This window comes from Lagenorhynchus albirostris, chromosome 11 (genome assembly GCF_949774975.1).
Source record: "Lagenorhynchus albirostris chromosome 11, mLagAlb1.1, whole genome shotgun sequence".
Classification (NCBI taxonomy): domain Eukaryota; kingdom Metazoa; phylum Chordata; class Mammalia; order Artiodactyla; family Delphinidae; genus Lagenorhynchus; species Lagenorhynchus albirostris.
In genome coordinates, this window is record NC_083105.1 from 91,292,641 (window position 1) to 91,307,444 (window position 14,804).

A 14,804-nucleotide genomic window follows, 5' to 3' on the forward strand; every position below is an offset into this window, starting at 1 on the left:
ATTTTCCAACTATAGTGGTTACATTTTGCTTAATTTTCAGCACATTATTTTAATGGCACAACTTTGAATTTTGTTTTGAAACAAAAGCACTGCTACAGGATTAAGCTGCAAGTGTAGTTTTAAGATAGAAGGAGAGTGAACTCGATTTGGAAACAACTTTTCCAGCAACGGTATTTTTTTTTAATTATGAATTATTTAAGAATAAAGTCCAAACTCACTTCTGAAATTATCCCCTAGAATTCTAGCCTCCTTGAGATTTTCAGAATCTCCTTTGTAAAGATCCAAAATGACAATCAAACCCTTTTTACATCTATTCATACCTTTATTATTTAAAAAAAAAAAACCCTTTTAAACTTAACTGATTTATTTCAAACACTCGTACAACTGAACTAAGAGGGCGGGGAGGGGGGGAGGGAGTGTTTCTCCAGTAGCCTTAAAAAGAATGTAGCGCTATTGTGTTCATAGTTTAATCTGCTGGGATTCCATAACCGAGGAAAGATGGGTGTCAGATCTCCACGCATAATCTTCAGTACATCCGGACCTGAGAAACGGAGGTGGAGAAAACGAAAACAAGATAAAACTGAAGCAAGCTTGCCTTTAACTTTGTAAGAATGTGAATCAAATAGTGTAGGGAAAAAAAAAAAAAGGCGTCATCAGTTTCAGGATTGGGGCTGAGACACCGACTCTAACTGGGTTCCCTGTTTCTGCTCTGTGCAGATATAGCTAATGCACCACTGAAATGGGAGGCAGGTGGACGGCAAAGCCAGAGAAACTTTTTTTTGTCCTCCATCAGATTGAAGTGAGAACAGGAGCCATACTTCGACAAAAAAAATAGAGAAACAAATGGGGACAGAACACCCACAAGTGCAATGGAAGCCCTTCACCCAGTCCTGGTAGAATGTTCTGGATCTGATACCCTCATAGTTATCTCAGAGCAAGATAAGTGTCGCCTTCAAGATTAAATATTCTTTTATAGGGAAAAGATATGGCAACCAATACCCCTCACTTCATCCTGCTTGATTAAATGGAGACTAACGATTCAAAGTAAATCATTTTTAGGTATTTAGACGCCAAGTTAAATAAGTAAGTTTTTCATTAGCATAATAAAAACACATGAAAATGCTGTTGTTACTGTACCCAATTTGAAGAAAACACTTAAATGGGAGAGACAATATATCAAAAACTGAAAGTTCCTAAAAAATCACATTAAGAAGTAACTGAATTACTTTTTTGCAAAGTATCCAAAAGGCTCTCAGTAAATATAAATTTTAAGAGAATACTTTAAAATATTTTTAGATGTATTTTCACTGCAACTGTGAACTTTTTTTCTGATGACCCTTTAGATCTTAATACAATCCACGTCCTTATTTTCATCACCTGAGTCTCTCTTTTTTTTTTTTTTTTTTTTGCGTTATGTGGGCCTCTCACTGTCGTGGCCTCTCTCGTTGCGGAGCACAGGCTCCGGACATGCTGGCTCAGCGGCCATGGCTTATGGGCCTAGCCGCTCTGCGGCATGTGGGATCTTCCTGGACCAGGGCACGAACCCATGTCCCCTGCATCGGCAGGTGGACTCTCAACCACTGCGCCACCAGGGAAGCCCTGAGTCTCCTTTTTAAGTCAAACATTGGTTTCAGATTCTAAAAGTGCTGCTTTAATGTTCATAAATAGTGTAACACACTATCTGAAATAGAGATGGGCAGTTCGGTTTCTAGACTGTACAGATTTTGGCTTGTTTCTTTTTCTGTTTGTGTATGAGCTACCTGGCTTACCAGTTACTGGATAAAACTGGATTTTCAATTACTTGTATTAATACATTTCAATTTATTTTAATCTCATTTCATGTTTTATTTCATCATCCAATCAAACATTTTCTAACTACTTTCTGAATTTGTTACCAAACTTTGATACCAAACATCATTTCCAAACTTTGCTTTTCCTTTTCACTTTACCATATATACAGTGTGAAGGTGCTGTGGTCTTAATTCCATCCTTCTCTCTTGATTTCAGACCATACCTTTAAAGTGTCCTTATTACTTGCTTTTTGTTTCTTTTCCACTTGTTGCTGTTGCTTTCCTGGGTTTGGTCTTAGTTTTTGTTTTTTGATGCTTGTTAACACTGCCTCACTTCGCTGGTTCAAAAAGAACTATTATTTGCTCTATGAGTTTTCTGTTTCTCTTGGTGACTATCAGCTTCTGTTTCCTATTTTGGGGCAGAAAGGAAAAAGCCTGTGAATGATGGGCTCTGATTTCAAGACTAGCCCTTTAGAGCAACTTTCTAAAGTGCCAACCATTTAATTCAGAATCACTCAGAAATCTTTCAAGGAATGCAGATTCCTTGGATCTCACCTTTTCCTTCCTGGCATAAGATGGATTTTTTTTTTCTTCTAAGAAAACAAAGGTTATTCTTAGATAACAGCTCCCAGGTTAGTTCCTTTCTATAATCTATTTCTTTCTCTTTTAGCAGTCACTAAACTTTAGAAATCTCTGAGGATACTTATTGGGGGGGGGTTACATAAATGAATCCACTTATTACAGGCTAGCAGTGTTTCCCATGGTGGAGCTTCTGATCTTTCCATTCCTTCTGTCTTCTGAGGATGGACTTTTCTGTGACTGCAGAAGTGGTATTGTAGGGTCAGTACCACCGGCTACCATTTTCATGCAAGAACCACAGTGCCAGACGCCCACAGCTAGCTCTCCCTCTTGGCTTTGTGACAGAAGGAGCAAGCGTACTTGGTGTGCTGGCTCATTTCAATTTTCTTCACCATTTTCCTGAGGGAGACACCACAACAGGTCCTGTATTTACGGACAATTGCAACCTTCTTGGTGCATTTAGCCTTGTAGCCGTAAATTAGGTCCAAGATCAGAGATCTCTGAGGTTTTATCAGTGTTGTTGTTGATGTTGTTATTTTAACGAATAAAAACTATATGATCATCTCAATAGATACAGAAAAAGCGCTTTTGACAAAATTCAACATCATTTATGATAAAAACTCTCGAGAAAGTGGGCATAGAGGGAACCTACCTCAACATAATAAAGGTCATATATGACAAACCTACAGCTAACATCATACTTAATAGTGAAAAGCTGAAAGCATTTCCTCTAAGATCGGGGACAAGACAAGGATGATGACTCTCGCTACTTTTATTCAACATAGTTTTTTTTTTTGTTTTGTATTTTTTTTTTTTTTTTTCGCTGTACGCTGGCCTCTCACTGTTGCGGCCTCTCCCGCTGTGGAGCACAGGCTCCGGACGCGCAGGCTCAGCGGCCACGGCTCATGGGCCCAGCCGCTCTGCGGCATGTGGGATCTTCCCGGACCGGGGCACGAACCTGTGTCCCCTGCATTGGCAGGCGGACTCTCAACCACTGCGCCACCAGGGAAGCCCTTTTTGATGATAGCCATTCTGACAAATATGAAGACACCTGGCAACCAACCCGACCAGGGGCCAATCAGCTTACCAGACTGCCCACATAGTCAGTCTGCCACAACAGAAGGACTCACGCAGCCCTCCTAGGGGAAATCTCTGGAATGTAAAGCTTGGGTGATGAGAGGGAAGTGCACTGCAGGGACACAGAGGGCACTTCTCCAAGTTCGAGACATGTAACTAACCTACTACATACATAAAAATACCAGTAGCAAAGAATGAACTAATGCCATTTGCAGCAACATGGATGGACCTAGAGATTGTCATACTGAGTGAAGTAAGTCAGACAGAGAAAGACAAATATCACTTATTCATGTTCTCTAAAAAAATGGTACAAATGAACTTATTTACAAAACAGAAATAGAGTCACAGATGTAGAAAACAAACTTATGGTTACCAAGGGGGAAGGGAGGGAGGCATAAATTGGGACATTGGGATTGACATATTCACACTACTATATACAAAATAGATAACTAATAAGGATCTACTGCATAGCACAGGGAACTGTTCTCAATACTCTGTAATGACCTATATGGGAAAAGAATCTAAAAAAGAGTGGATATATGTATATGTATAACTGATTCACTTTGCTGTACAGCTGAAATTAACACAAAATTGTAAATCAACAATATTCCAATAAAAATTAAAAAAAATAAAATCCATGTTGTAAAAACAATAAATAAATAAAAATTTTAAATTCTTCCTGTTTAAAAAAAAATACCAATAGCAACTTAGACAAAATGAGGCAGCAGAGGAATGTGTTCCAGATGAAGGAACAAGGTAAAACCCTAGAAGAAGAACTGAGCAAAGCAGAGATAGGCAATCTACCTGAGAAAGAGTGGTCATCATCTTTATACATTAAGGAAACAAAGCCTTAGAAAAGTATATTTCCCAACACCATACAGCTAGTAAGTATTTGGTACAACCAGAATTTTAACAAATGTTTGTTTTATCTCAAAGTTAATGCTTGTTTGTTGTTGTTGTTGTTTTGTTTCCCTGGTCAAAAAGGTCATATAAATATAGACAAAGTAAGAATTGTTATGACTTGCCTATGGAACAAATGAATTCTATTTTAGTGAATTAGAAGCCAGTAAATAAGGACCAAAGGCAATCTGGCTTCTGTTTGACGATAATTTTCAACTACACTGTAAATTCTAGACACAGGTTTTTTTAAAATATTGACATGTGCCAATGGAATTTTAAAGCATACTTGGATGTCTGGAAAAGGAGACTCTATGTAATATACTAGTAAATGCTTCTAATGGGAAACTGGCTTATATTAATAGCCATCAAGGCCACCTCCCCTGTAAGGTCTCTGAGCGGTAGAGATGCATAACCTGTAAAGGTGATATCATATAATATAACCTCTAATTACAATTAAACATTAATTAAATATTTTTCCAATTTTGTCCATTTCCTTGCAAAGAATTTTATAGATTAGCCTCTTCCTGTTTTCATAGTCCAGCTCTTAAAATTAGTAAGTAATTGCTGTTAGTCTTGTTTAAACTTGTTTGAATACAAAGTGCACAGTGAGATATTATTTTTGTAGATATTATGCTTCAAATCAGATATCCTCTCAAAAGAAGGTATCATGAAAATTGAATCTACCAGACCATCAACATGCATTGCAGAGACATCTAATATTAAAAAATAACAATAAAGGAAATCCTGTGCTTTCCACATGACATATTCTGCATTCATAAGCGTGTAAAGGACAAGCTTCTTTTTTTGTGAGTAATACAATATTTCTTAAAAGCATGCATTTTTATATTCTTTATTGTTAATCAGAGAGCATACTGCTATGATACCATTAACTCACAAGAGATTTCTGACTATATTTCTATATTGATGACACAGTATCCAGCACTAAGCCAGTTGAAAACAACAGGCACCCTCTTATGTTAAAGTGAATTGGAATGATTTGGATCAAAGGCAGAGATATTTAGATCGAGGAACTAAATCCCCCCTTGAGACAATCTATAAAGGTTCCCTTCTAAACCTAGATATTGAAGCTAAAATTAAGCAGTTCTTTTAGCTTAAATAGAATGTGCTCAAGCTGACATAAAGTTTCAGAGACGACTCCTGTCTGTATCCCCCAAAGTTTGAAAATTCTCATGATCTGAAGTTCGAGATGGAACAGATTCTTCAATGTTTGTCTTCAAATGGCCTGTGACTACTTGAGGCTAAGTGGGTACAAAGCTAACCTGAGACAAGAGGTTCTAGGAATTTCCTGACAATATCCCTATTCAAAACTTTGGTCTCTGCCATGGCCAAGTGAGAAGAGTTTTTAAACCAAAATTCTTCTAATCCATTTTATAAAATTTCTTATTTGTCATTGCTATATCAGGACTTCACCAACTGAAGATGGCCAGAAGCTAAATTCAAAATAATTTAAACCAACACAAGATTGTAAGTCAACTATGCTTCAATTTTTTAAAAAATGGAGTTAAAAACACATTTTAAACCAGTTTCACAACCTTTACTCTATCAGAGTTACCTGGAGGGCCTGTTAAACTTTTGGACCTATCCCCAAATGTTCTGATGCAGAAATGAGCATTTCTAACAAGTTCTCAGATGAAGTTAATGCTGCTGCTCCTGGGGTCACTGACTTGAACAAGTAAATAAAAAACAAAAAAAGCTCATGTGATTTTTAAGTCCAGTGGTCGGAGTCCTATTGCTGCTTCAGGTCTGGGTGGCCCAAAGGGAGGAACTTAAATACTGTAACGAGAGCTCTAACTCTCCAATTATTAGTCAGATTCACTCTGTGTGAGCATTCAGTGGTCTCTAGCACACCCGTAATCATGGTATACAAGATAAGCAAATTCATCACAAAGAGACAGTCTTACCCAATTCTCTGTAAGGAAAGTTCTGGGGAAGGCTCTGTTTGGTCTTAGCTTATTCACATGCCTATTTCTGGGGGGAAAAAGATGACTGAGCCTAGGGTGAATTGTGATTGTGCAGGTCTAGGCCATGTGCATGGCCATGTGTCCAGAAGAAGTTCCTTCAATAGGCTTGGTCATTTCAATCCTATTTATTTATTTATTTTTTTTTAACATCTTTATTGGAGTATAATTGCTTTACAATGGTGTGTTAGTTTCTGCTTTATAACAAAATCAATCAGTTATACATATACATATATCCCTGTATCTCTTCCCTCTTGCGTCTCCCTCCCTCCCTCCCACCCTCCCTATCCCACCCCTCTAGGTGGTCACAAAGCACCGAGCTGATCTCCCTGTGCTATGCGGCTGCTTCCCACTAGCTATCTATTTTACGTTTGGTAGTGTATATATGTCCATGCCCCTCTCTCACTTTGTCACAGCTTACCCTTCCCCCTCCCCATATCCTCAAGTCCATTCTCTAGTAGGTCTGTGTCTTTATTCCCGTCTTACCCCTAGGTTCTTCATGACCTTTTTTTTTTTTTTTTTAGATTCCATATATATGTGTTAGCATACGGTACTTGTTTTTCTCTTTCTGACTTACTTCACTCTGTATGACAGACTCTGGGTCCATCCACCTCACTACACAAATCACTCTAAAAGAAAGAGGATAGCATGGAATCCTCTTTCTTTTAGAGGAATTCGTGTCCATAAAATTCCTCAGCCCTTCATGTGCGTATGCTTTGGCATGGCAGCTCCTTGGCAGGATGATGCCTGCAAACGTCCATATCTAGTTTGGAAAGACAGTCTTGACGCTATAGCCCTGGGACCTACACGTAAATATAGAGTTTAAATTACCTTAATGGCAATTTTTTAATCCTTAGTAATGTTCTAATTATGACAGTAGCAAATTTTAAACAGTCTCTGACGGTGTTATTACCAGTCCAGAGAAGAAAGAATTCAAACAGTATGAAAATTGGTGATGCAGATGAACACAGACTTGTAGTTCAACAGTTCGACTGATTTCTCTCCTAAGCATAAGGTAAATTCGTTCACATTCAGAGGCTCTTTAAATGACATGATTTAATGTGACTAAAAGATGTACAGATGGCACTACACTGCCTCTACTGGGAGGAGAGGTCAGACAGCAATTGGCTCTAACACAACCCATACTAATGTATAGCTACAAGCTGCCACATCAGGGTCCATCCTTCCAAGAGCCTGTTAGGTGAAATAATCGAGCACTGTGACAGTACTCCCCAGATGCAGGAAAACATGGTGACATTAACTACCCTGAGTAATGTCAGACACTCACAGAATGACTATTCAGGAGCAAGTTTTAAAAAATTGATTACCTATTTATTTGCCTAATAAGAAACCAAATATTATAGACTATAAAAAAGAATATATATAGGTATATATATAAAACAGAATCACTTTGCTGTACAGCAGAAATTAACACAACATTGTAAATCAACTATACTTCAATTAAAAAATAAATAATTTTTTAATTTAAAAAAGAAAGCAAATACTATAAATATTAGGTGAGAAATCTAATATGAATCCAGCATCCTACCGATCGTTGAATTTTTTCATAGGAGCACTGAAGGATGACATTTAAAATCACAGCAACATTGGTATTTATACTTTTAATACATATTATCAAATGTAATTTGTATACTACATACTTTAAATAATAAGAATGAGAGAATTAGACCAATCAAACAACACAAAATTCCATTGATATAGATAAAGGATAGTTGGTACTACCTTGATATTCTAAACTCAAACTTGGCCTCATAAACTAATGAGTGCCTTTTGGAAAATGACTATTGAAACACTGTGGCTTTCAAAATATTAAAGACCAGAAAAAGGTCATTGTCAAGAAGAAAAAGTTACTGATCATTTATTTCATGAAAGAATCTGTACAAAATACAGGTGTGCAAGGACCAAAGAGACACATTCATTAGGCAGAATATGACTAGATATAATTCCATCTAAAAGAAATGTTAAATTTGGTGATATGATTTGTGATGGAAGTAGCCCAACCTACAGTTGCATCTGAAAAGCAAAATGTAAAATACTTAAATTTTCCAGTTTAGAAGCAATGCCTCTTCCAACTAACAGGAGATAAGGGGCATGTTCTCCTACCTCCTCATTATTGAAGAGAGAAAAATGGACAATGAAAGGCAAAACGAGACATGGAAAGGACAAGTGACTACTGAGAATCGCCAAAGAAACTAGCAGTAGAATCAGAACAAGAATACAGGTCTTGTCTTCCAGATCTGTTCTCATTCTACCATAACGTTCTTCTATGTCTCAGCCATCTGCTTGTGGGCTAACTTAAAACAATTAATTACAGTACTTAGGATTATTAAGTACTGTGATCATTTACTTCCAGCTCCCAGTCAACAAGCTGTGATGTATTTTCAGTTCCATTTTGCACATAAGGTAATTGGGATCAGGTGATATGTCAAATACTAAACATCTGGTTGGTTATGAAAGGAAGACCGTAAGTCAGATCTCCTTTTTCTGCTGCAGTATGTTGTCTTTCAAAATAACTATGCCCCTAACTGGGCTTGAACCACCAACATAGCAATTAAAAGCAAAACATACAAATAATTGTAAAGAGATTTTGGTTAAAGCTCACATTACAGGAGATGTTCAACTTCATACTCTCTTAGAGCCACTCCCCTCATTCTTTTAAATTCTGTTGGTTACTGTGATATTGCTAAATAAATTGTTCAATCTCTCATTTCTTAATTCATTAGCAATAAAATATATTTTCAACTTCCTGGTACTGAAGGTGGGAATGTAAGTCACATTCTTTCATTTCTCTTTAGCCCATTCTCCAGGCAATTTAAAAATTATTAGTTAAATGCTTCCATCATTCCCATTGTAACTGTAAATAGTATATTTAAACCTCTAGTACTTGTTCCAGCAATTATAGATGGTATGACTCCAGTGGTGTCCCTGCTATATTAAGATGATGTTAATACACTTACTCTTTTCTTCCTGTCTCCTCTTTAGCCCCTTCATCATATCTATAATTACCCATTGCATCTCTGTGCTTCACTGAGATAGGCCATCATTGACTGTATTGTTTTCATCTAGTTTTGATATCAAAATATGCTAATCTGATAAAAGCTAGTTGGAAAGTCTCTCCTCCTTTTCTCTTCTCTGGAAGAGTATATGCAAGACTGAAATTATTTGTTCCTTGAATATTTGGTAGAATTCAACTATAAAATTATCTGGGTTTATTGCTTTTTTGTAAAAAAAAAATCTGATTTCTTTTATTGAAAAACCTGTTCTGGTTTACATGCTCAACTGAAGGTGAATATCCAGACCTCACACACAACTGGTCTTCTGGAACAGATTTTCCTGGGAAGACTTCACAGTAGCTAACCTGAGTTTCCACCATTGTTCTATGTAGTCTGGAGCAGTATACAGGATCTTGCAAGGCTATACATCAAATATCCATACGAGAAACCCCGGTCCCTAGGCTTCGAAGTTTTTAAGTTGCATGATTAGGGAAGAACCAGCCTCCTTGGTGAAAGCACAGAAGAGTCTATAACAGCAAAAAGATATGGTAGCTTCTTCAACATTCATGGTCTGGAAGAGATGTGATCAAGAGCTGGCATTCAAGCCCTGAAATTACAGCAGTGTGATCAAGCGGAACCTTTGTGCCCTGTACTTTATGACCACCTTAGCTTTTAAAGATTGGGGAGCACCAACTTTTTCCCTGGTCGGAATCCCAAAACTTGTGATTCAGCTACATGATATGATGAACCAGCATCCCGATCTACTCTGTCAGCATTCTTCCAGAACTGATTATATTAAGCACAAGGCTCTGATCAGTTTTCATGGAATTTTCCTTGAGACCAGACTCCTTTTCTGGGAAAGCCAGGCCGTAGGAAATGAGTCTTGGACAAGTTGACCCTTACCTCTTAGGTTTTCTGTTTTTTCTTAAATCACTTTTTCTAAATAGCTTTTTTTAAAGGAATTTATTTCATTGAGTTTATCAAATTTCTTAGGACAAAATTTTCATACTATTCACATTACTTTTTTTTTTTTTTTTTCGGTACGCGGCCCTCTCATTGCTGTGGCCTCTCCCGCTGCGGAGCACAGGCTCCAGACGCGCAGGCTCAGCAGCCATGGTCCACGGGCCCAGCCACTCCGCGGCATGTGGGATCCTCCCGGACCGGGGCACGAACCCGTATCCCCTGCATCGGCAGGCAGACTCTCAACCACTGCACCACCAGGGAAACCCTTCACATTACTTTTAAAATTTCTCCTTTTAAGAAAATGAATTTGCCAATTATTTATTTTATGTTTTTCAAAGAAGCAGATTTTTAACTTTGTTTTTCTATGACTGTAGCTTGTTTTTACATTCACTGATTTCATTTACCTAACAAATGTTGACTGAGTTCCAACTATTGGCTAAGCATTCTTCTAGGTACTGGGAAAAAATAGTTTAAAAATCCCTCATGTACGGGCTTCCCTGGTGGCGCAGTGGTTGAGAATCTGCCTGCTAATGCAAGGGACACGGGTTCGAGCCCTGGTCTGGGAGGATCCCACATGCCGCGGAGCAACTAGGCCTGTGAACCACAACTACTGAGCCTGCATGTCTGGAGCCTGTGCTCGGCAACAAGAGAGGCCGCGACAGTGAGAGGCCTGCGCACCGCGATGAAGAGTGGCCCCCACTCGCCACAACTAGAGAAAGCCCTCACACAGAAACGAAGACCCAACACAGCCAAAAATAAATTAATTAATTAATAAACTCCTACCCCCAACATCTTCTTAAAAGAAAAAAAATCCCTCATGTGATCAAATATGCCATTCTAATGTAAATGACACAAACATGTAAGGTATATTCTGTGTTAAATGGGATATATTCAATGGAGAAAAATATATCAGAGTAGAGGAGTTAAGAAGAATGAGAATAGAGGTGTAATTTTGTAAAAGGGAGTCGAGAAAGGCCTCATAGAGAAGATCACATTGGGGAAAGACCTGAAGAAGAGCAGGAAATGAACCATGTTTCTCTCAGAAAAGCATTGTATGTGGAAGTGTCAGCATGCTCCTGGTGTGAGAGCAATGTTCGGTGTTTTTGAGGTTCATCAGAATCCTTGTGTGACTGGTGTGGAGGAAGCAAAAGAGAAAGAAGGGAATGAGAGGGAGATGTTTGCTCTTACTTCATTATTCCTTTTCTTCTACTTTCTTTGGATTTAGTTTGATGATACTTTTTCTAATTTCTTTTTTGGGCCTCTCACTGTTGTGACCGCTCCCGTTGCAGAGCACAGGCTCCGGACGCGCAGGCTCAGCGGCCATGGCTCACGGGCCCAGCCGCTCCACGGCACGTGGGATCCTCCCGGACCGGGGCATGAACCCGCGTCCTCTGCATCAGCAGGCGGACTCTCAACCACTGCGCCACCAGGGAAGACCTAGTTTTTCTAATTTCTTGAGTTGAATACTTTGCACAATAATTTTTAGGTTTTTGTCTTTACTAATGTAAGTATTTGGGACTACACATTTTCCTCAAAATACATGACTTTTGCTACATTAGTTGCATTTTATATTTTATGCTTATTATTTTGTTACAATAATAGTCCAAGGTCATTCTGACAGGTGTGAGGTGATATCTCATTGTTGTTTTGATTTGAATTTCTCTGATGATTAGCAATGTTGAGCATCTTTTCATGAGCCTGTTGGCCATCTATATGTCTTCTTTTGCAAGATTTTTATTCAGGTCTTCTGCCTGTTTTTAAATCAAGCTGTTTGTTTTTTGAAACTGAGTTGTATGAGCCGTTTATGTATTTTGGGTATTAACCCCTTTTTGGACATACCATTTGCAAATATTTTCTCCCATTCAGAAGGCTGTCTTTTCATTTTGTCAATGGTCTCTTTTAATGTGCAAACATTTTCAAGTTTAATTAGGGCCCATTTGATTATTTTTGCTTTTGTTTTCTTTGCCTGAGGAGACAGATTCAAAAAAATACTGCTAAGACTTAAGTCACAGAATGTTCTGCCTATGTTTTCTTTTAAGAGTTTTATAGTTTTTGGTCTTTGATTTAGGTCTTTAATCCATTTTTAGTCTCTTTTTATATATAAAGTGAGAAAATGTTCTAATTTCATTCTTTTACATGTAGCTGTCCAGTTTTCCCAGCACCGCTTATTGAGGACACTGTCTTTTCCCCATTTTATATTTTGCCTCTTCTGTCATAGCTTAATGGACCATATGTGCATGGGTTTATTTCTGGGCTCTCTATTCTGTTCCATTGATCTCTGCATCTGTTTTTGTGCCAGTACCATACTGGTTTTCTTTTTTTAACTTTTTGTTTTATATTGGAGTATAGTTGATTAACAATGTTATATTAGTTTCAGTTGTACAGCAAAGTGATTCAGTTATACATATAGCTGTATCTATTCTTTTTCAAATTCTTTTCCCATTTAGGTTGTTACATAATATTGAGCAGAGTTTCCTGTGCTGTACATTATGTCCTTGTTAGTTAATCATTTTAAATATAGCAGTGTGTACATGTCAATCCCAAAGTACCATACTGTTTTGATTACTGTAGCTTTGTTGTATAGTCTGAAGTCAGGGAGCCTGATTGGCTCTTATTTTTGAAATTAAGCTTCCATGAATTTAAACTTGCTGCCATTACATGATTGCTTTTTCAATCTCTATGGCTGACTGGGGGTTCATGGAGACTAGAGCATCATCTTAATCACCTTGTTTCCAGAGTAAAATAAGATACCTAATGTATAGTAGATCCTCAAAATAGATATTTGTTGGGTGAGTAGAGTTTATTATTGCCACCACTGTTCTATTTATTGATTTTCTAGATTGCATTCTCTTTTTTTCTCTTGGCTATTTGTTTTTCTATTGTTGGTTTATTATGTGCTTCCCTGTCAGGAAAAACAAAACAATCTTATAAAAAGGTTTTGTGACTACTTAGAAATCAGATTTTTAGGTGTTTCTTTGTAAGTTTCTTCTATTTGTAGTATCTAACTGGACTGGGAATTCAGTTCTGCTTTATAAAAATGAGAAGATTTGTTTTAATTTTTTTTAATGTTGCGCTTTTAAGAGAATAAGAGGAGAAGTAAACCCCAAAAACACAGAAGGCTAAAGACTGATTTTCAGAAAACCCTTACAAATGAATATTTTTTAAAGAACTGGGATACTTAATATGAAATTTATATGTTTACAATGCTGCGTTGCTGATCCTGTCCATTTCCCCAAATACCACTAAACTTGGCTAACACCAAAAAGTCTTTTGTGAGAAGTTTATCTATGACAGCAGGTAAGCAAAATGAGTTCCATCTCTAGGACAATATGATGGAAGAGGGGCAGCTTGAACAGGGTACCAAAATGACTCATAAGCTGACCTACTTTGAAAGAGGCAAAAATCTCAAATAGGACATTCCTTCTTGCACTGGACTTTCCACTAAACATTAAATAAAGATTGAATCCAATCTTTCTTAGATTTTAAGAGGCAGTTGACAGTTGAGCATTAGTTAGCTGTAGAAAAGAATGAAGAAGTGTCTATGATTGTTCAAATGCAGTTGAGTAGTAGAGAAGTAAGTTAGTAGGTTTGCAACAAAACAAAACAAGACAACTAAAATATATACTTGGAAGACACTTGTTTGTATTAACCTTTTGGGAAGCCGCTAAAATTAACATTAAGAATGATTCAGTTTATACTGCACAGAAAGGAAAAAACAAATTTGGAACTAAAAACGGTTTCATGCATTTAACTTATCTTTAAATTTAAAAGTTTACATGTTATTTTTTAGGTTATATATGGATAAGACAGATGCTACTTGTGAGCTCTGGGTGTTCAAAGAAAATAGCTGGTAATCTACTTAGCTGAGGACAATAAGTTTTACCTTATGCTCAGAAAAAATCAGGAAGATACTTTTACCGATTTTACCAAAACAGCAGGATAAACTTCAAACTAATCTTTCTCTTTTAGAAAAACCACATATAAAAGTGAATGAATATAAAATCTTAATATAATTCCCTAGATTTGAAAAGCATCTTTCTTCCAAGAGCTTAAAGCAATTTGCTTTATGTTCTTATTCAGTCTAGAAACTCTTCTGTGACGAAGATATGCATTAGACAAATATATGCATAGACAAATATGTGTTTTTGCCCTCATTCTATGAATAGGAGAATTAATACTTGCTAGATTAAGACTGATTGGCTCAAGATTACAAAACTAAATCTAGATCTCCTGGTTTCGCGGCCAGATCTCTTTCCAAAGACTTTATTTATACTTTAAGCAATGCAGAAATCCCCTTTTCTCCCACTTGATTTCAGTGAATGACCTTGACTGCTTGTCAGGCAGATGCCATGCTGTCTTCTAAAAACTAGATCCTTTCTCCCTTCCATATTTCCATCCATGTGGAATGCCCTTTCTCCCTTTTATGTATTTAAATCCTTCCTTCAGGTCCCACCTCATCTAAAACTTATCCTCTGACTAAAGAGGCTCAACTTCTGTTGGTT

The 14,804-nt window shown here is 37.3% G+C and overlaps 1 long non-coding RNA gene and 1 pseudogene across 1 annotated transcript in view; both read right to left on the reverse strand.

Annotated features, from left to right (window-relative positions):
* Nucleotides 1–346: 346 nt before the first annotated feature.
* The window catches only part of LOC132529808 (uncharacterized), a 28,090-nt gene continuing 13,632 nt past the window's right edge, over nucleotides 347–14,804 (reverse strand). Inside the window, exons 5-6 of the long non-coding RNA XR_009543579.1 lie at nucleotides 2,015–2,199; nucleotides 347–541 (exon numbers count right to left, since the gene is read on the reverse strand). This is a non-coding gene — a long non-coding RNA (uncharacterized LOC132529808). The remainder of the gene's footprint in view (nucleotides 542–2,014; nucleotides 2,200–14,804) is intronic.
* On the reverse strand, nucleotides 2,536–9,719 carry LOC132529210 (large ribosomal subunit protein eL43-like; annotated as a pseudogene).